Source organism: Acomys russatus, chromosome 31 (genome assembly GCF_903995435.1).
Source record: "Acomys russatus chromosome 31, mAcoRus1.1, whole genome shotgun sequence".
NCBI classification, from domain to species: Eukaryota; Metazoa; Chordata; class Mammalia; order Rodentia; family Muridae; genus Acomys; species Acomys russatus.
In genome coordinates, this window is record NC_067167.1 from 3477141 (window position 1) to 3496661 (window position 19521).

Sequence of the window (19521 nt, forward strand, 5' to 3'; positions counted from 1 at the left end):
ATCTGGCTCCCGAGTCTTGCTTAAGTAGAACACTCTGAGATTTTCAACTAAAACAACAACCCATGGTTAATTTGTAACATTTAACTTTTGAAGATAGTGTAAAAGACGTATCTGTGGCCAGACCCCAAGGCCTGCTGTCTTTGGTAGCACGGGTGAGATCATCAATATTTAGTTTTGATCTTCCTGCCTGCTTGTCAGCCTGACAGGCCTCTCTCTTTGTTTAATGGTGGCAAGAGGTTGCCGTCTAAATCCACTTAGCTACACATTTATTACTCCAATGCTTTCCCTTCTTGCAATGCCTACAAATTTTGGGGAATCTGGGTGTTCGAACATTTTGGCCAGAATCTTCTTGTTCACAGCTACAAGTGAAATTACCATCTTTCTCCACGTTAGCGCACCTGTCATTTTGATCTCTGAGGCTTTTATCCTTACAATTTCTTTGGAGATGACCAAATTCACCACAATTAAGCACCAGGAGTTTTGATTCCTGAGACCTCTAACTATGGATTGTCCTATAACATTCGCATGATGCTCCTGAGAACCAATATTGGTGCTCTCTCTCTCTCTCTCTCTCTCTCTCTCTCTCTCTCTCTCTCTCTCTCTCTCTCTCTCTCTCTCATCCACTCATCTAATGGGGCTCCTCGTGCTTTTAATGGTCTAGTCGCTGTCTTACATTCAGTATTTGCATTCTCCTGTGACATGATCTGTATCAATGCCTGTCTGGTCTCAGGGTCTCCTACGGCTCTATTTGGAGCTGAACCCCATCTCTGTAAGAAGTCAGTGAAGGCTGCTCCAGGACCTTGAGTTACCTTAGTAAATGAGGTGATTGTCACAAGCACATAAGGCTGCAACATGACATTGTTCAATTACTACAACTTCAGGTTTGCTCTCATAAGTCAGCCTAATGCCCTACACCAAGCAATCAATCTTTAGGAACATTTATCCCCCTTGTGATATTTTGGTGTTCTATTTTCATGGCTTTGTTTCTCCACCATGATAACCACTCTTAACTGTTGAGCAGTTTCTGACAGAGCTGACTCTTACAATCCTTTTTTTTTTTTTAACAGAAGAAAGAAAGAAGACAAAGCAAAAACAGAAAATTCCCGCTGGGAGAAACTTGGGAGAGAAACCAGCAACTGCCGCTGCTACAAACCTTTTACCGACATCTTGAAATTTTACATTCCTTCTTTCGTAACCTGCCACCTCCTGTTCGGCATTAGAAGCCAAGTTCTCCATTATTTCTAAACCACGTCTGTGTGCCACTTGTTAGCCCCTTTTTATCTTAACAGCCACATTGGGTGCCACCTGTAGCACTCTTTCTTTTAATCTCTACTTTATTTGGGGTGTTTAGGCCACAACTTCCAATCCAACCTCTCAACCCGATGTAGGAGAAAGAAGGTTAGTGGGGAGAGGGGGTCACTGTAACAGACATGAAGACAAGTTGTAGGAGTTTTGCTTGCCAACGTTCCTGAGACCTCCAACTGTCCAGCATAATCTCTAGACATCCAGAACAGCTGTTAAGGCTTTGCTTGACAAACTTCCAAAGATCTCTGGCTGATCACCACTGCCCTTAAATACTATGTATGGTCCAGGTGTAATCTTGTCTTTTAAAAAAAAAAATCTGCTTTTTCTCCTAAAACTGTCTTTTCCTCCTTATTTCTCAGCCCTAATGAAACTCACAGAGGGAAAACTTCTCCCACAGAAATGTCAAAGGAAGGCATCTGGCCAAAGGTTTGAGACAATGATAGAGTTTTTTGCTCTGACTGTGAGCATCCAAGCAGAAACTACATGAAAGAAAGTTAGGACATTGCCATAACAGTACCCAAACAGATACTGATAGGTGGAGAAATTTTTCTTCCACTTTGAATCCACTTTGAGAGCAATAGAAGGTGGGCTTGGAATGTCATGCTTTACAATTATTTTACAATAAAGGATCCTTGAACAGTCTAGCCTTAGGTAGCACACCTGTTGGTTTGAGACTGGGAGTAAGTCAAGGCTTTTCTTTATTAGAGAACAATTAGCTCAAGCTACTTGCTATGACAATCATATAAACACAATGGTATTAGCCCAGGGAAATTTATGATTAAACTTTCCCAAGTATTGTTTAAAAAATAATAATCAGGGGCTGGAGAGATGGCTTAGTGGTTAAGAGCACTGGCTGCTACTCTTCCAGAGGTCCTGAGTTCAATTCCCAGCAACCACATGGTGGCTCATAACCATCTATAATGAGATCTGGTGCCCTCTTTTGGCATGCAAGTGTACATGCAGGCAAAACACTGTATACATAATCAACAAATAAATCTTTTTTAAAAAAGGAAAGAAAAATAATCAGTTTATGCTGACCATTGCTTGGAAATTGATTGATTTTTGCTATATGCTTTGTTGGAGGTTATACAAAACTATGTGCATTTCCTTGTTAAACTGTTCCTCTTGCTTAGCTGATTTTTAAATGTTCTATTGGTTGTAAAAGATGAGAAAATTCATTATATAATCTGTAAAGAAAAAATTTAATTTCACTTTAAATAAAATATGGAGGTTGGCTTAAAGAGAATGGCAAGCAAGTGACAGACACAGAAAAGTAAGGGCAACAGCAAGCAGGTCCAGACACAGAAAAGTAAGAGAGACAGAGACAGACAGACAGACAGTAAGCATGTGAGAGAGACAGTAAATAAAGTTCTCCTGGGCTTTAAGACCTTTAGTTTCGTACCATATATGCCTGGCTCTCCAGTATTTCTTTTTTCCTCCATTCCTCAACCACTCCTCAACAGCTGGTTCCTATTATATCCAGCTGTTCTCCGATGGTTCCTTTCCCTTACCCAGCTGTTCACTGCCTGCTCAATTCTCCCTACTGTGGATCCACCAAGACTTTCTCTTCTGTCCTTTCACTGTTCCCAGAGCTAGTCTTCAGAAAAAGCAGGCCAGTTTACTTCTCCCAGTTGTTTGGGTCAATCGGGTTCTTTGGGGGCTATACACGTCTCTGTCAACAGCAGACACAGCCAGCCGTCCCCTCCAAGCTGCTGTGTCCCTAAGGGTTTCTCTCCATCCGTCTTCTCCAAACTGTGCTCTGAGGATATAAATAAGAGCACAGAGAAGAGCCTGGCGTGGTGTGCAGTATTGGCACATGGCGTGCAGCAGTTGGAAGAGACCAGAGATGGATGGCATCAGGGTTACAAATCAGAAAATATAAGAAAGGTAGTTGAAATTCCTTATGACACAGCTCAAAAATCAGAATTATATGCAATCTTATGGTCTTATCAGATGTTCAAGACTCTCTTAATACAGTAAATGACTCAATATGCTGAAAGAGGTTTCTGCACATAGAAACTGCTGATCTAATTCAGGATGATTCTGACTACACTTCACTATCTGTTCACTTACTGATCACTCACTGATCAGAAATAGAAATCATCCATTACCTATAACACATAAGAGATCTCATGTGGGTCTACAAGGCCATCCAACGCAAGGTAATCATGAAATTGATCAACTATATTGTGTTAGAAGCTTCAGAGTTTCATTTATTTAAAAAAAAACACCATGTTAACAGCAAAGGTTTAAAGAAGGAATATTCTATCACTTGGCAACAAGTCTAGGAAATTGTGAGAGAAAATGTCCTACTTGTGATTTATATAGCCAAACTCCATTTCCTGCAGGAAGTAACCCTAAATGTAGTCAAAGAAATGAAATTTGGCAAATGCATATGTTTTACTTTACAGAGTTTGGTAAACTGAAACGTGTGCGTCACACTGTAGACATATATATATTCAGGATTTCAATAGGCAATTAAGTTCTGAAAAGGCTGATACTGTTATTAAACATTTATTAGAAGTTATGGCAATTATGGATATGCCCACACAAACTAAGACTGACAATGCTCCGTTATATGTCTCTAATAAAATGAAATGATTTTTACACATTATAACAAAAACATGTTAATGGCATACTACATAATCCCACAGGACAAGCAGCCATTGAAAGATCCAACTGTGCTTTAAAAGAGATGTTTATCAAACAAAGAGGGTATCAAAGACACCCAGAAACATATTACATAATGCTTTATTGACTTTAAGTTTCTTCAATGCTAATGAACAAAAAAGCAATGGCTGGATTATAGGGGAACAACCTGCTGACTTAAATCATCCTGTCTATTTCAAGGGCATCCTAACCTCAGAATGGAGGGAAACGTGTTATGCTGGAGGAGACATTTTATATATGTTCACTCAGGAAAAGAGAAATTATAGGCTCGACCAAGACTAGCAAATATCAGACATGACAGAGGAAGACTCCCTGAAAACCCTGGACACACACGAGAAGAGAGAAATCATGAAGACTAAACAGAACTCTTCCCAATAGAGAATGTAGGATACCTTTGAAAGTGTATGTATTTTTCAGAGCAAGAGAACCCAGACATTAAGAAAGACAAGTATCCCAGGTGATCCTAGCTCACAAATGACCTCAATGATGATGTTTTCTTTTTTAAAAAAATCTTCATCTGAGACCATTTCAAAACAGCTGTCTGGACCATCCAGCACCACAGACTGTTGCAGTTGGGACTTCAGTTAAGCTCTAAACTGTCTCAGCATTCATAGACTGGACAGCAAACGGTTCATCTAGTTTTCTTTCTTTCTTTTTTTTTTTTAAGATTTATTTATTTAGTATACAGTGTTCTATCTGCATGTAACACCTGCAGGTCAGAAGAGGGCAGCAGATTTCATTGTAGATGGTTGTGAGCCATCATGTGGTTGCTGGGAATTGAACTCAGGACCTTTGGAAGAACAGGCAGCACTCTTAACCTCTGAGCCATCTCTCCAGCCCTCATCTAGTTTTCTTAAGACTGAACAATATCCCAATTTTTAAAATACATTTTATTAATTTATTCATATTACATCTCAATTGTTATCCCATCCCTTGTATCCTCCCATTCCTCCCTCCCTCTCAATATCCCAATTTTGAGGGACCTCCAGAAAGAAAAGTATGCACCATCCCTATGTGTGGGCTAGTTATTCATTCTATGGGTGATAGATGTTTCTTATTGTTTAAAGGGGTTGGTTATAGAAATGGTAAGTAAAAGGATAGATTATTGAATCTACTTTTAGACCAAAAAACATTAAGAAGCCAAAAAATCTTACATTGGTATAGATCTATGCATTACATTTTGTTACATGCTAAAGTATTGGACCTATCTAACTCTTAAAACTGCAATGATAGGTTCCAGGCATTTTGAAAACTGCTTTTATGAACTGTTTAGGATAATTAATAAATGTATATTAGTCAGACAATCAAACTCATAGTCATGTTAGATACTAGTTTAGTTAATTGCAAAAATATGTTTCTTAGATTGACAGATTAGAAACTACCTAGAAACAACCAATTCAGATAAGAAAAATAGGCGAATGGACTTCAAAAACATCACAGATTAATAGAATATAACATTTAAATATTTTATTAGCTTAAGGCATTTTTGACAATGAGACAGATCAGCTCCTGGCAGCATCCTCACTCTACATCGAAGAGCACCAAAGGCTTCATATGTGGCAAGCCAGACACTGGGTGAGAAAATTCCCATGTGTCGATTACAGACAGAATGCAATCCAAACAGGACAAACTGAATGCAGGACATTTGACTGCCACGCTTTGCAAGAACAAGGTAGGCAAGTCCTTTATAACTCCCGATTCACAGAAAAGTCTGTCAAATATTCTGGGCCAGGAGGCTGAAGATGATGCCCCACCATTACGGATATGTGAGAAGAATGCCCGGACAGCCAAATATCTCTGTCATTTTTATAATTTTGGAAGCTGATTGCTTCCTACATATCTAGATAATATTTGTTCCTTCTTAACTCTCTGACGGGATTGAAGACTAAATAGTTATAGTCTCACAATTAAACTTAAATTGTTTAATGTTAAATTCCTTAATTGTTCTGATGACAGAAGTTGGTAAATAGTAGAATACTTTACACAGAGACACCAAAGATACAAATGTAAATCTTATATAATAATTTTCATAATTGTTTTCATTAAATGTAGTTTTATTGTAAGAAAAGAGGCCTTTATTAGACTAAAAGGGGAATCAAAAGTGAAGTTTTGTTTAAAACAACGTTTATGTGTCCACAGGGCAGTCTACTCTAGCTTGTGTCAAGTTAACCAAATCTAACCAGCATTCCTACTGAGTCATCTACCAACCACCAAATATGAATTTTTAAGCAAACCTCGATTCTCTAAACACTCAGTTTTCAGCTTGTGCATGTGTACACATACACATGTAAAATTCTGAAAATCTTTCAACTTTATGACTGGAAAGATGTCTCGCTCAGAAGTTAAGAATACTTATTGTTCTTGAACAAGACCTGGGTTTAGTTCTCAGCACTAACATGGTGACACAAGATTATTCATAGATCCTGTAGCAGGGCATCTGATGGCCTCTTCAACTTCTCTGGGCACCAAATACCCACGGACACATGCATGGAAGGAAAACACTCATGTACAGGAGGAAAACTGGTGATAAAAAATACAGACCCCCATATCTCTTATATGTCAGCATGAATAAAATGGCCAGAAATACATAGAAATGGGGCGTATGTATTAAGACAAAACTATAAGTTTGACAAAAGGGCGGAGAAAGAAATTAGGGAAACCACTCCCTTCACAATAGCCTCAAACAATATCTGGGTGTAAATCTAACCAAGCAAGTGAAAGACCTTTATGGAAAAAAACTTCAAGTCTCTACAGAAAGAAATTGAAGAAGATATCAGAAAATGGAAAGATCTCCCATGCTCATGGATTGGGAGAATCAACATAATAAAAATGGACATCCTACCAAAAGCAATCTATAGACTTAATGCAAGCCCTACCAAAATACCAGTACAATATTTTATAGACCTGGAAATCAATCCTCAACTTCATATGGAAAAACAAAAAACCCAGGCTGGAGAGATTGCTCAGCGGTTAGGAGCACTGTCTGCTCTTCCAGAGGTCCTGAGTTCAATTCCCGGCAACCATATGGTGACTCACAACCATCTGTAATGTGATCTAATGCCCTCTTCTGGCATAACAGGTGTACATGCAAACAGAGCACTCATATACAATAAATAAATAAAAATTTTTTAAAAAGAAAAACAAAAAACCCAAGATAGCTAAATCAATCCTGTACAATAAAAGATCTACTGGAGGAATCTCCATCCCTGATCTCAAGCTGTACTATAGAGCAATAGTAATAAAAACAGCATGGTACTGCCATAGAAATAGGCCAGTTGACCAATGGAATCAAACTGAGGTCCCAGATACACATCCACACACATATGGCCATTTGATTTTTGACAAAGAAGCCAAAACGATACAGTGGAAAAAAGAAAGCACCTTCAACAAATGGTGCTGGTCCAACTAGATGTCTACATGTGAAAAAATACAAATAGATCCATATTTATCAGCTATGAAACTAAAGTCCAAGTGGATTAAAGATCTCAACATAAAACCAGACACACTAAATCTGTTAGAAGAAAAAGTGGGTAAGACCCTAGAACTCATTGGCACAGGAGACAAATTCCTGAACAGAACACCAACAGCTCAGGCTCTAAGATCAACAATTAATAATTGGGACCTTATGAGGTGGAGAAGCTTCTGCAAGACAGAAGACATTGTCAGCACAACAAAGCGACAGCCCACAGATTGGGAAAAAATCTTTACCAACCCTACATCTGACAAAGGGCTGATGTCTAAAATATATAAAGAACTCAAGAAATTAAACACCACCAAACCAAATAACCCAATTAAAAAATGGGGTACAGAACTAAACAGAGAATTCTCAAAAGAGGAATATCGAATGGCTGAGAAACACTTAAAGAAATGCTCAACATCCCTACTCATCAGGGAAATGCAAATCAAAATGACCTTGAGATTCCATCTGACACCTATCCGATTAGCGAAGACCAATAACTCGAGTGACAACACATGCTGGCCAGGATGCGGTGAAAGGGGAACACTTCTCCACTGCCGGTGGGAGTGCAAACTTGTTCGACCACTCTGGAAAGGAATATGGTGCTTTCTCAGAAAATTGGGAATAGCTCTACCCCAAGACCCAGCTATACCACTCCTAGGCAAATACCCAAAAGATGCCCCACCATGCAATGAAGACATTCTTTATTCATAATAGCCAGAACCTGGAAACAACCGAGATGTCCCTCAACTGAAGAATGGATTTAAAAAAAAAAAAACTGTGGTATAAATTTGCCAGAAAAAAAAAATTTTCTCTTAATATTGATGTTACCTTTTTTGAAATGAGCATCATTTTAATTAAAGCCAAGAAAAAGGGGGAAAACCTGTGGTACATCTACACAATGGAATACTATTCAGCTATTAAGAACAAGGAAATCTTGAATTTTGCTGGCAAATGGATGGAATTAGAAATGATCATCCTAAGCGAGATAACCCAGACCCAAATAGACACGCATGGTATATACTCTCTCATATGTGGATTTTAAACCAACATAGACATCCTAGGAGAGACTCCACCCATGAGGGTATAGGGACAGTTACAGAGACTTAAAGCTGGACACTGGACAGAGTCCCGAGAGTATAGGGTGGCCCTGTCAGGCCACAGAGGAAGAGGTCATACGTAGTACAGGGGATACTAGATAAACTAAGGTCAGAGGTTAGGGGAGGAGAGCTCCCCTATCTAAGGACTGGGGAGGGAGGGAAAGGGGATAAGAAAGGGGATGGGATCGGGGGTAGATGAGGGAGGGGTGGGATTGGGAGAGGATGAGAGAGGGGGCCACAGTTCAGATGTAAAGAACTCAAACTACAGAACAAGCAGGTAATTTATATTCCTAATCCCACCACATGGGAATAGTTCTGAGACTGGCAGAGATACAAATGTTAAGGCTTAGAGAGGCCTCAGGTTGACCACAGATTCTCTGTGACTTACGATTAGAGGCCACTACTAGTAAGGCAAGAAGGAAGATTTGCACATGCCTTACGTGGACCCATACAATGACCAGAGAACTAGCTTTAATTGTTCTGTGCATCCCGCATACCTTGTACAATTATGATAGAACTGTATAATACTTGTGAGACATTATGTTTTTAGAACAAAATAACCAGCTGGATCAGACCTGGCAGGAATCATTCCTCCCAGCACGATGGACACTGACATCCTGCATCCTCCTAGTTCCAGCCCCGGATGATGCTGTTGCTTTTACTCATCAGAGTTGGACAGCTTCCTGAACAACATTGTAGAAAACTTCTGATCCAATTTGGACCACCATTTCAATCTCCTACTAAGCCTGGAATCTCTTAACATTTAGAAACTGAACCACAAATGCAATCACTAGATTGTTTAACCATTCTCTCCAATTTTGGGGGGCCCACTCCAAGGTAGTATTTGCCCCAATTGAACCTGAAGAAACCTTAAGAGAATGATGCCCCATTCCCTCAAAAGGGGGCGGGGCTTGTATAGGTTGCTGTTTTCTCACTTGATCTACAAATGTTTATTCTCATCGGGAGGTAGTCATAAGTCATTATTGGTCTTATACAGAGAAAAAATTAAGGGAAACGTAGGAACGTCTCTCTTTGTCTTTATCTTGCATACATAGGCAAGGAGATGGGAACCGAAAAGAAAGAAAGGGAGATTTAGGAACATAGAGGGAAGATAGAACAAAAACTAGATGATTGAACCTACTCCTTAACTCAAGGCCTTAATTGTTACTTATAATGAAGGTTATGTCTAAGTCATTGCTAAAGAATTTAGTATATTGATACAAAACATGGGCATGTCAATTACTTGGCAGGGTTTAACACAAGAATATATATCCTAAGTCTAACAGATAGATATGACTCTATCAATATATGAGGTAAAATACTTGAATAAGGTCTTCAAAAGCCTCAGAGACACACAGAATATGGCATTTAAAGTTGTTCTTACAATCCTAAATTTCTTTGACAACAAGTTAACTCCTGACAACATCCAGCCGACCTCAAAGAAGATGATGAGGATCAAAGAAACCCCTTATGGAGATGGCTGCAAAGGTGACAAAATACCCACTGGGCAAATTGTCCTCATTCCTGCCACAAACAGAATCTGCCTAAAAATGGGCAACTTAGATGCAGGCAGAGTCGACGGCCACACTCTGCCAAATTGGGATAAGTAAGTCCTCAATAGTTCCTGCCCTGCAAACAAGTCTGGCAGAGATATTAGGCCAGAAAGCTGAAGATGAGGCTCCAATGTTATAAATTGTATTAGGTGACTGGTCAGGCAGTAAACTGTCTTAAGTCAATTTATACATTTTGGAAGCTGCTAACCCACACTGCTGGTTCACTCAGGAATTTAAGTTTTATTCCTTCTCAAGTCTCTGAGGGGCATTGAAGACAAGATAGTATAGTTTTACAACCAAGTTTAGTTGGTTTTAGGGGACAAGATCATTTTGGATCAAGATAAAGAAGTTAAGCTATTAGGGTTGAGATAGGATAGATATTGAATCTCATTTGGAAATTTAAACCCAACAAGACAGGAAAGACACTCACTTCAAACGAGACGAATGCAGATGGCCAAGTCACTATGAATGTAACATGTACAGAACTCATTATTCTCATGATTGTCACATGGTTCTCCCTGCTGTATGTAGTTTGTTTTGTACATGTGTAATAAAATAAAAATGTTTTTTAAAAAGAATCAAGGAACTCAATCAATGAAGAGAAATTCAATGGTTATAGACAGGAAGTCTCAAATATTATTTCAGTGCAGAATTTAAGCTATATATTCAACAAAAGTCCAAAAAAAAAAATCTAATGATTTGTTGGGCATGGTGACACACGCCTTTAATCCCAACACTTGGGAGGCAGAGGCAAGTGGATCGCTGTGAGTTCGAGGCCAGCCTGCTCTATAAAGTGAGTCCATGACAGCCAAGGCTACACAGAGAATCCCTGTCTTGAAAAAAAAAAAATTCTAATGGTTTATGTTATGAACAACAGAAAACTGATGACAAAAGGCCATCATGAGTGAAAAAAATGACCAGCACAAGACTGAATAAACAGCACACACAGTCACACTATCTGACTTCAAAACTTCATATACACTTGCAATGAAGACTGTACGATTTGAGGAAAAAAATAAAAGGATCAACAGAACATTAGAGAAAACTTACAAACAAAATCACAAGAAATATAGGGTCAATTTCAACTCATGAGGCCAGGAAACCCAGGAAGTCTGCCTTCCTAACACACTGGACCCCCGCGGCATCCACATGCAAATGTGTTAGTGACACAGACTTTCCACCTGCACAGAATTAACTGCAGACGGATCCTGCACCTGAGTGTCCAGTGCCCAGTGCAGAACTCCTAGAAGACGCTAGAGAAGCCAGGGCTCTGCGAGGCAGCGAGTCTGCCTTTCCTAACAATGAATGAAAGTCGTCAATTCTGCAGAAATGAACAGTTTCCAAGCACTAGATCCTTCCTGCACAGTGTGCTGATGCAGCGAGAACTAAGTCATTTGGAGGTCTAAAGGTGCCCACACCCCACGGGTTCCCGTGGCTCCTCCTCACGTGGGGGCGCATGCCCCTCCCCTCCTCACCATGGCTCACATTCCAAACTCGCCCTGCTTGCCTCACAGCTCCTTGAAGCGGGTCACAGAGCAGCACACAAGACCGGAAGAGCCTCCCTCAGGCACAGTGGAGGCTGCAGCATGGCAGACAGGAAGTTCCCACTCCATTTTGATGGCCAGTCCAAATGGAGGACCTTATTGGCTAGTGAGAGCTGGGTTACAAGAGCAGCTTCTTTAGAAACAGAGTGCTGTCTTCACGGCCCTGTCTTCCACCCCAGGCCCAGAACTGTCCCAGACCTGCAGAGTTTTGGCGTTGCAGTAAAACTTGTGCCTGGACTACAAAGTCTTCCCTGCACTTTCGCTGTACTCATTAGGCACTTCCGCTTCTTCCTCCTGGCCACAGGTGTGTTAGGTCTCAAACCCAGGGACAAAAAAAAAAAAAACCTGAGGTATCTATTTAACTTATCAAAGCAGACGCTATCTGTCAGGCTCTCCCTGCATGCCTCAGTTGCAGGCTGCATATAGAGTGTGGCTGGCATACTGTGTGCCCCTACCCTGAACTTCTCCAGCTACCGGGCTGGCCTGCCCTTCCCCCAGCTGCCCTTCCTTGTGTATTCCAGCCATTTAGGTTATCTGGGGTCGGGGAGCTTGGCCTTTTTAAAAATTTGTCATCTACCCTTTCCGCTCCTGACCCCTTGGTCTGCCTCTCCCCTCTTCCCTGTCTCCTCCCCTCACATGGCTCAAGGTCATGTCCACCCTGGGCTCTCCCCGATGTCCCTGCCTCTGGCTGTGCTCCCTTTTAATCACAATAAACTTTCTCCTCCACCATACTTAGGGACAACCATGTCCTTTTCTTTCTTTCTTCTATCTAACTATCTTTCTTTCTTTTTTTTAATGCATCACATGCTGAAAGCCAGGAGCAATCACGTCCTTCCTTCCTTCTTTTTCCATTCATAGGGTCTCTAGCAAACTTACTCTGACACTCAGCACATGAAGGTCTTACTTAAGTCCCCTGATTGATATTCACCAGACACCAGCAATTTCAACAGTGCACACCTTTGAGTCTTCACGCCTCTTTCAGCTGCACATTCTTAGCCCAACAGTAACGCCCTCCCCAGCCTTCTCTGGTGGCACTGGCCTATCAAGCCAGCATTTGCAAGGTAGAGGCAGGGCACGGAAAGTCTACACCAGCCTGGTCTCTGACACAAACCATCAACAACTAGGGTCCCTGTGGGAAGGATTGTAAGCTTTGTGAAAGCAGTCTTGGCAGGTTTTGCCCGTGGACTCACCACGGATACTCCCTGAGATTAACCTTGAGATAGACTGGGTGGAGCCATCCTGGGCCTGGAATTCAGGAAGCGGACCTGGGGACTCCACCTGGACTATTGTGTTTCTAATCGACCCTCAATGGGAGGGGGAGACCACCCCTTGCACGTGACAGAGAGGCATGTGGAGAGGACAGAGAGGAGCAACAGGTTCAGACCGGGCTTGAGCACACGTGGATTGGGAAGAGGATCAGCGAATGGGCCGGACCAGCGTGCAAACCAGAGACACCTAGGGACCCGTCCTGTGGAACGGATACCGGAAGGCTCACTCTTGTTTCCCTTTAACCTTTTTTCCCTCTTGTGTAAGCTAGTTGGGTTGTATAATAAAGTTTAATTGTTAAGAAACAGAGCCAACAGGTCCCCAAAGGGGAAGTTCCAAGGGAGGTTGCAGATTGATGGAAATTTAAGGTTTTTTTTCCCTTTTCAACTTTTGCTTTACGTATTGTATATGGTATGTTAACGGAAACGTAAATTATATGTTGTATGTTGGTAGAAACTTAAGATCATTTTGTTTGACATTTATTTAATGTACCATACATGTACAACTTATTTGAAAAGGTGAAAAATAACTTATAACTTGTTCAGGATGGTCAGAGATAGAAATTGGTAGTTGATCACTTATAAATCTTACTAGATACTAAATTACTTAATTATAGAATAAGCTTTATTTAGTTTCTTGTATGTATTTTCAAAGGAATAGATAGATGATGGGATAGATAGTTGGTCTTCAAACACTTCAGAGATCCACAGAAAATGGCATTTAATAATAAGGGCTTTGATGACAGAGACACATCCGTTCCTGCCAGCACCTCCAGTGTAATTATGTGGGCATCAAGAAATGATAGTGTGGGGTTGGAGAGATGGCTCAGTGGTTAAGAGCACCGCCTGCTCTTCCAAAGGTCCTGAGTTCAATTCCCAGCAACCACATGGTGGCTCACAGCCATTTTTAATGTAACCTGATTCCCTCTACTGGCCTACAAGCAGAAAACACTGTATACACAATAATAAATAAATCTTTTAAAAAAAAAAAAAAAAGGAACGATAGTGGCAGATAGCCACTGGTCTGAGGAACTGTGCTCATCTCTACCGCTGATGAGAGAATGACCGTGCACTATGATCAAGCCTGACACTGAGAAACTGGCTGCCCAGCCTTGCAGAGATTCCTGCTTCAGAGAAGTCTGTGAAATGCTTTGAGCTGGCTGAAGGTGGGATGCACCTAGGATGGACAGAAACTTGTGACAGTCAGGAAGCAGTCTGTCAGATGCCTTGGGCCGGCTGGCTGAAGACTGGATGTCCCAACAATGGAGAGGAACTTGTGACTGTCCAGACAGTCGGCTCTCTGTCCTGTCAATACTTTTGGAAGTTGCTTGCCTGCACTTCCTTCATATTAGATAGTTTTTCCTTCTGGGGTCTCTGATGGGGTTGAAGACTAGATAGCCACAGTATTAATATAAGTTTAGTTAAAAAAAAAAAAACTTTAGACATTAGAATAAGAATCAGTAGTATAGGATAGTGGAATAATTTCTTAAAAATTGTTAACAACAAATGGACTGGTCCTTGCAAATGTTGACTTAATGGATAATTCTTATTTTGTTGTATATAGCTTATTTTATTAAATAGAAATGGGGAGATGAAGGAGAGAGAAACATGTTTTTTGTTGTTTTGATTTTTGTTTTTTATGATCCCAAGTGTCGGTTCAAAATGGTCTTGTGAGAACAGGTGAGGTTAATCCACTAAAGGACAAACCACCTTGTGTGGGAGCTTGATTGTTGCCAGCTGAGAAGATCCGTGAACAGACTCTGGGAGGAGATATATAAATGAGCCCAAAATTGGAGGGGCAGTGCCTTTGGAGACTTAGGCCGTTCATCGCTCCACTTTGAGACGCTCCGAGAGAGAACCGCGCGAGGGAAGGCTTCAAGGCTCTGGCGCCTGCTGAGGGTTCCGGGTTCTGGTTACTCCAGGTTCCAGCAAAAAAAAAAAAAAAAAAAAAATCCTGCTCAGCCGGGCGTGGTGGCGCACGCCTTTAATCCCAGCACTCGGGAGGCAGAGGCAGGCGGATCGCTGTGAGTTCGAGGCCAGCCTGGTCTACAAAGTGAGTCCAGGATGGCCAAGGCTACATAGAGAAACCCTGTCTCGAAAAAAAAAAAAAAAATCCTGCTGATTACCCCAGGAGAATCGTTCCTTGGAACTGACATCCTTACGGTTTTGTTATTCTTTAATCCTCTTTTCCTAGTGTTTCGGTTAGTCAGGCTATAAGGGACGTACACTCGGTTAGTAAGTTGACAATAAAATATATTGGTTAAGAAAACTGAGCCTACACAAGGTGTCAGTAGGTCTAACATAATAGGGCAATGACTCATGCTAAGCAAATTTATTAAGAAGGACAGATCTGATACACAGTTTGTATGGGGAAATTGGGACAGAGTCAGCAGAAATCTGATTCAGCAGTGTTGGCACGAAAAACACAGGAAATCTCAGACTGAGCACATGGTGGCCTTTGGATGGGTAACCAGAGCCCCCCCCCCCCCCAGGAGATGTCCTGAGCCCCATCGTCCTGGAGTACCAATGGGAACTTGTCATTGTGGCTTTGACAACAAGTCAACACACCACTTTTTTGACATCCGTGCCTGGAGTCTGTGATGACGCTGAAGCAGCAGCCAGCAGCTGTGGCAGTGACATGAAGAATCCCCACCCAGCTGCTTGACTGCTGTGCTCCGCTGATTTTGTGGAGAGGTTTTAACCTGTTTCTTGCTTGCAGACCTTCCACTGAGGTTTCTTGAAAGCCACACTACTTGACTGGCATGTTCAGCCCGTCATACTGTATTATTTATAGCTCAGGTAATGTACATTCCCAGGGCTACTCGTTTCTGCCTGAGCTTGGAAAATAAGTAGGTAGAGTCATATACTAACGATGATTATAGAATGGTTGGACAGTTGTTTATAGCCCAGGATGGGCCCAAGGTACAAGTGGGACTATTGCAACAAGTTGTAAAGAATCACTAAAAAGACTGGAAAGCAGAAGGTTATGGGTGGCTGAAGATGGCTTTTTCCTTCCAAGAAGATCCTGATAGGGTCAAAGTATCCTCACATTCCAGCACAGCAAGAATCAGGAAATTTTAAAGCATAAGCTTATGTCTATTTATACTATCTTACTTTGGAGAGAAAGGTACCATGATAACAAAAACCAAGAATTCTATGATGACCCTCGCTCTTTTTGAGGGTGCACTGAGTGGGACGCTCTTGGCTGCCAAGGTTACATCATTTCTAAAGAAATAAAATCATCTTTCATTGGTTTTGGCTCACTGTGGCAGAATTTTAGAAAATCCGCTGCACCTGGCATTTACTCTGGAGTGATGGCCTAGTAGCCTTGAAATAATATCTTGTAAATAATCAATGACTGTTATCTAAAATTTATGAGGCTGTTCTTTATTGGAAATTTCAGATCCTTAGCATGACCTCAGTCATAAGACATTGCTAGCAAACTTGGAATTCTTATAATGACTGTGTTTGCTTAGGTAATGTGTCCGTAAGACAACTCCTGGGTCTGATAAGAGATTTTGATGTGTGATAATTGCCTTGATAAATGGCCTTTTGTGTAACAATCAATAAAATGTGCTTCTGTGCGGCTGCTAGTGTTCAGTTCATGAGAACTGGTCCCTCTGCTGCGGAAAAGACTAAATTCATCTCTCAGGGTCTCTCTTCCATCAACCGCCCTGCTTAACTGAGAACACTGACATCCCATCAGCTTCAGAAACCTGCAGTGGCCGCACAAACAGCTTAGCTGTGCAGAGGACCTGACTTCCACTCCCAGCACACAGGCTGGTTGGTTCATATGCCTCTATCTCTAAATCCAGGAGACCTGACCATGTCTTCTGGCCTCTGAGAGAACTGGGCAAGGATATACACATCCATGCAGGCAGGCTTAAACAAACATTAACTAGACTAACGAATGAATGAATGACTCTCAATGAACGAATTGAAATAAAACCTATGGGGAAAGCTCCAGACAACATTTATTTTAAAAAAGCATGCTCTGAAGGTGGTACATTTACTTGAGATCCAGAAGGCATTTTCTTTCATATGTGGATGTCTGCTTGTGATATTCAAGTAGACGTCACATAGGCATTATAAATATAGTAGGTATAAAAAAAAAAAAAGAGAGAAGAAAAATAAATAAATAAATAAATATAGTAGGGTATGGTAGCTTTTGCCTTCAGTTCGAACCACTGGAATGCAGAGGCAGATGTGCCTGTGAATTTGTGCCAGCTGGGCTGCACGGCGAGACCTGGTCTCAGACAATTTTTTAAAAATGCATATATAAGTAATGGATATAACAAACAGCAATTTGTTGTTTTAGGGAGACTACTCTTTTTCAACAAAATTCTCGAAGATTGTTAGTGAATTTATTTTTCCCATGTAAATGATCCTCATAATTTTTGAAGGCTTGACTATTGTAAAAGAATTAACATTTAAATGTTTGAAAGGTGAGCCGGGGCGTGGTGGCGCACGCCTTTAATCCCAGCACTCGGGAGGCAGAGGCAGGCGGATCGCTGTGAGTTCGAGGCCAGCCTGGTCTACAAAGTGAGTCCAGGATGGCCAAGGCTACACAGAGAAACCTTGTCTCAAAAAACCAAAAAAAAAAAAAAAAAATGTTTGAAAGGTGAACCTGTTGTTTCAAGATTACAAAGATTTAATACTTAGATTTTTCTCTGGGGTGACGATTCAGCTGCTAAAGGCACGTACTGCGTCTGGAGGAAACTCAAGTTGCACTTCACCACCTATGAGGCAGTTCCACAGAGAAACCTTGGCTCAACATTTTTTGAAAATGATATTGATTTGTTTATAGGGTTTTTTTTTTTTTTTTTCATTTTTGAGATATGGTTTCTCTCTGTAGCCCTGGCTCTCCTGCAACTCAGTCTGGAGAGCACGCTGATCTTCAACTGTCAGGGTCACCTGTGTCTGTCTATACAGTGCTGGGATTAAAGGCTTGAGCCACCACTGCCCAACTTAGTTAAGGTTTTTTGTTGTGGTGGTGGTGGTGGTGGTGGTGATGGTGATGGTGGTGGTGATGGTGGTAGTGGTGATGGTGGTATTAGTGGTGGTGGTGATGGTGGTGGTGGTGATGGTGGTGATGGTGATGGTGGTGATGGTGGTGGTGGTGGTGGTGATGGTGGTGATGGTGATGGTGGTGGTGATGGTGGTAGTGGTGATGGTGGTATTAGTGGTGGTGGTGATGGTGATGGTGGTGGTGATGGTGGTAGTGGTGATGGTGGTATTAGTGGTGGTGGTGATGGTGATGGTGGTGGTGATGGTGGTAGTGGTGATGGTGGTATTAGTGGTGGTGGTGATGGTGATGGTGGTGGTGATGGTGGTAGTGGTGATGGTGGTATTAGTGGTGGTGGTGATGGTGGTAGTGACGGTGGTATTAGTGGTGGTGGTGATGGTGGTGGTGGTAGTGGTGTTTGTTTTGCTTTCTTGAGACACACTCTCCCTATGCCCTAGCTGTCCTGTAACTCACTATGACGATCAGGCTGGCCTTGTGTTCACAGATGTCTGCTTTCCTCAATCTGTTGGAACGTGAGTAACACTGAAAGTACAGTCAGACAGGAACTGTTGACATAGGGGTGCCGTTTATAAACACTACTGTTAGCCAACGTCATTGGTTCCCGTCACCCTGAATGTGAAGACAACGCAAACACAAGAGCTGAGAAAGACGTCCAGCCTGCGGCGGGTGAGGAAAGCATGGAATTTGTTTCTAAAGCTGTGCTTTTCCTCAGCAGAGGAAGCATGGGGGTTTCACAGAGGGAGCCTAGACACATCCATGTAGACGTTTTCCCATTCCTACGTCTGCTCAGTGAACAGGTTCACTTCTGGACATGGCCACAATGGAAGAGCAGCGTTATCTGGGGGCATTCCTGGCTCAACGACATGTAGCAACATATATAAAATATAAAAATAATGGGTAGAAATGCTTTGGGAATATTCAGCTTCTATAAAGTTCTTAGCTGAAAACAAGGAAACGACTCAGTGAACGTATATTGCTTAGGAGCCAATGCTAGCTGTTAACCAAAATTTATAATGTAAAAATAAATGTACCAACAGCAAAATCTTCACAAATACAAAGAGAGAGAGAGAGACAGAGAGAGAGAGACAGAGAGAGACAGAGAGCACAGCTACAGAAAAACCTCAAAGAAAAGTCACTGCCCAGCACATGGATGCCATTGGGAGGTGAACACCTGCTGAGCTGTTCTGACCTCAGAACAAGGCTGATTTGCCACTGAGCAGACTGGCTCAGAGGATGCTACAGCAGGTCCCATGGAGTACCACAGACAGTTCACTCTCAACAGCCCGGCTGCTGTGTGTCTCGGGCCAGTGACATCACTATACAGATGACCATGCTTTTATCATTATTTAAATTTCATTTTTATGCATTTTGATTAAAGTCTGACTACATCACTTTCCCACTTTCCTTTGCTCCCTCCAACTCCTCCTATGCTTCCAAACTTTCCAATCCATTGTCTCTTTTTCTGTATTTTTGTTATCTATGTAGATATAAGTATGCAAAACTGGACGCAACCTGCTTTTTTTGTTGTTTGCATGTGTGTGATTTAGAGCTGACCACTTTGCATTGCAAAACCAAGTAGGGAGCTCATAATGGCTGGAGGG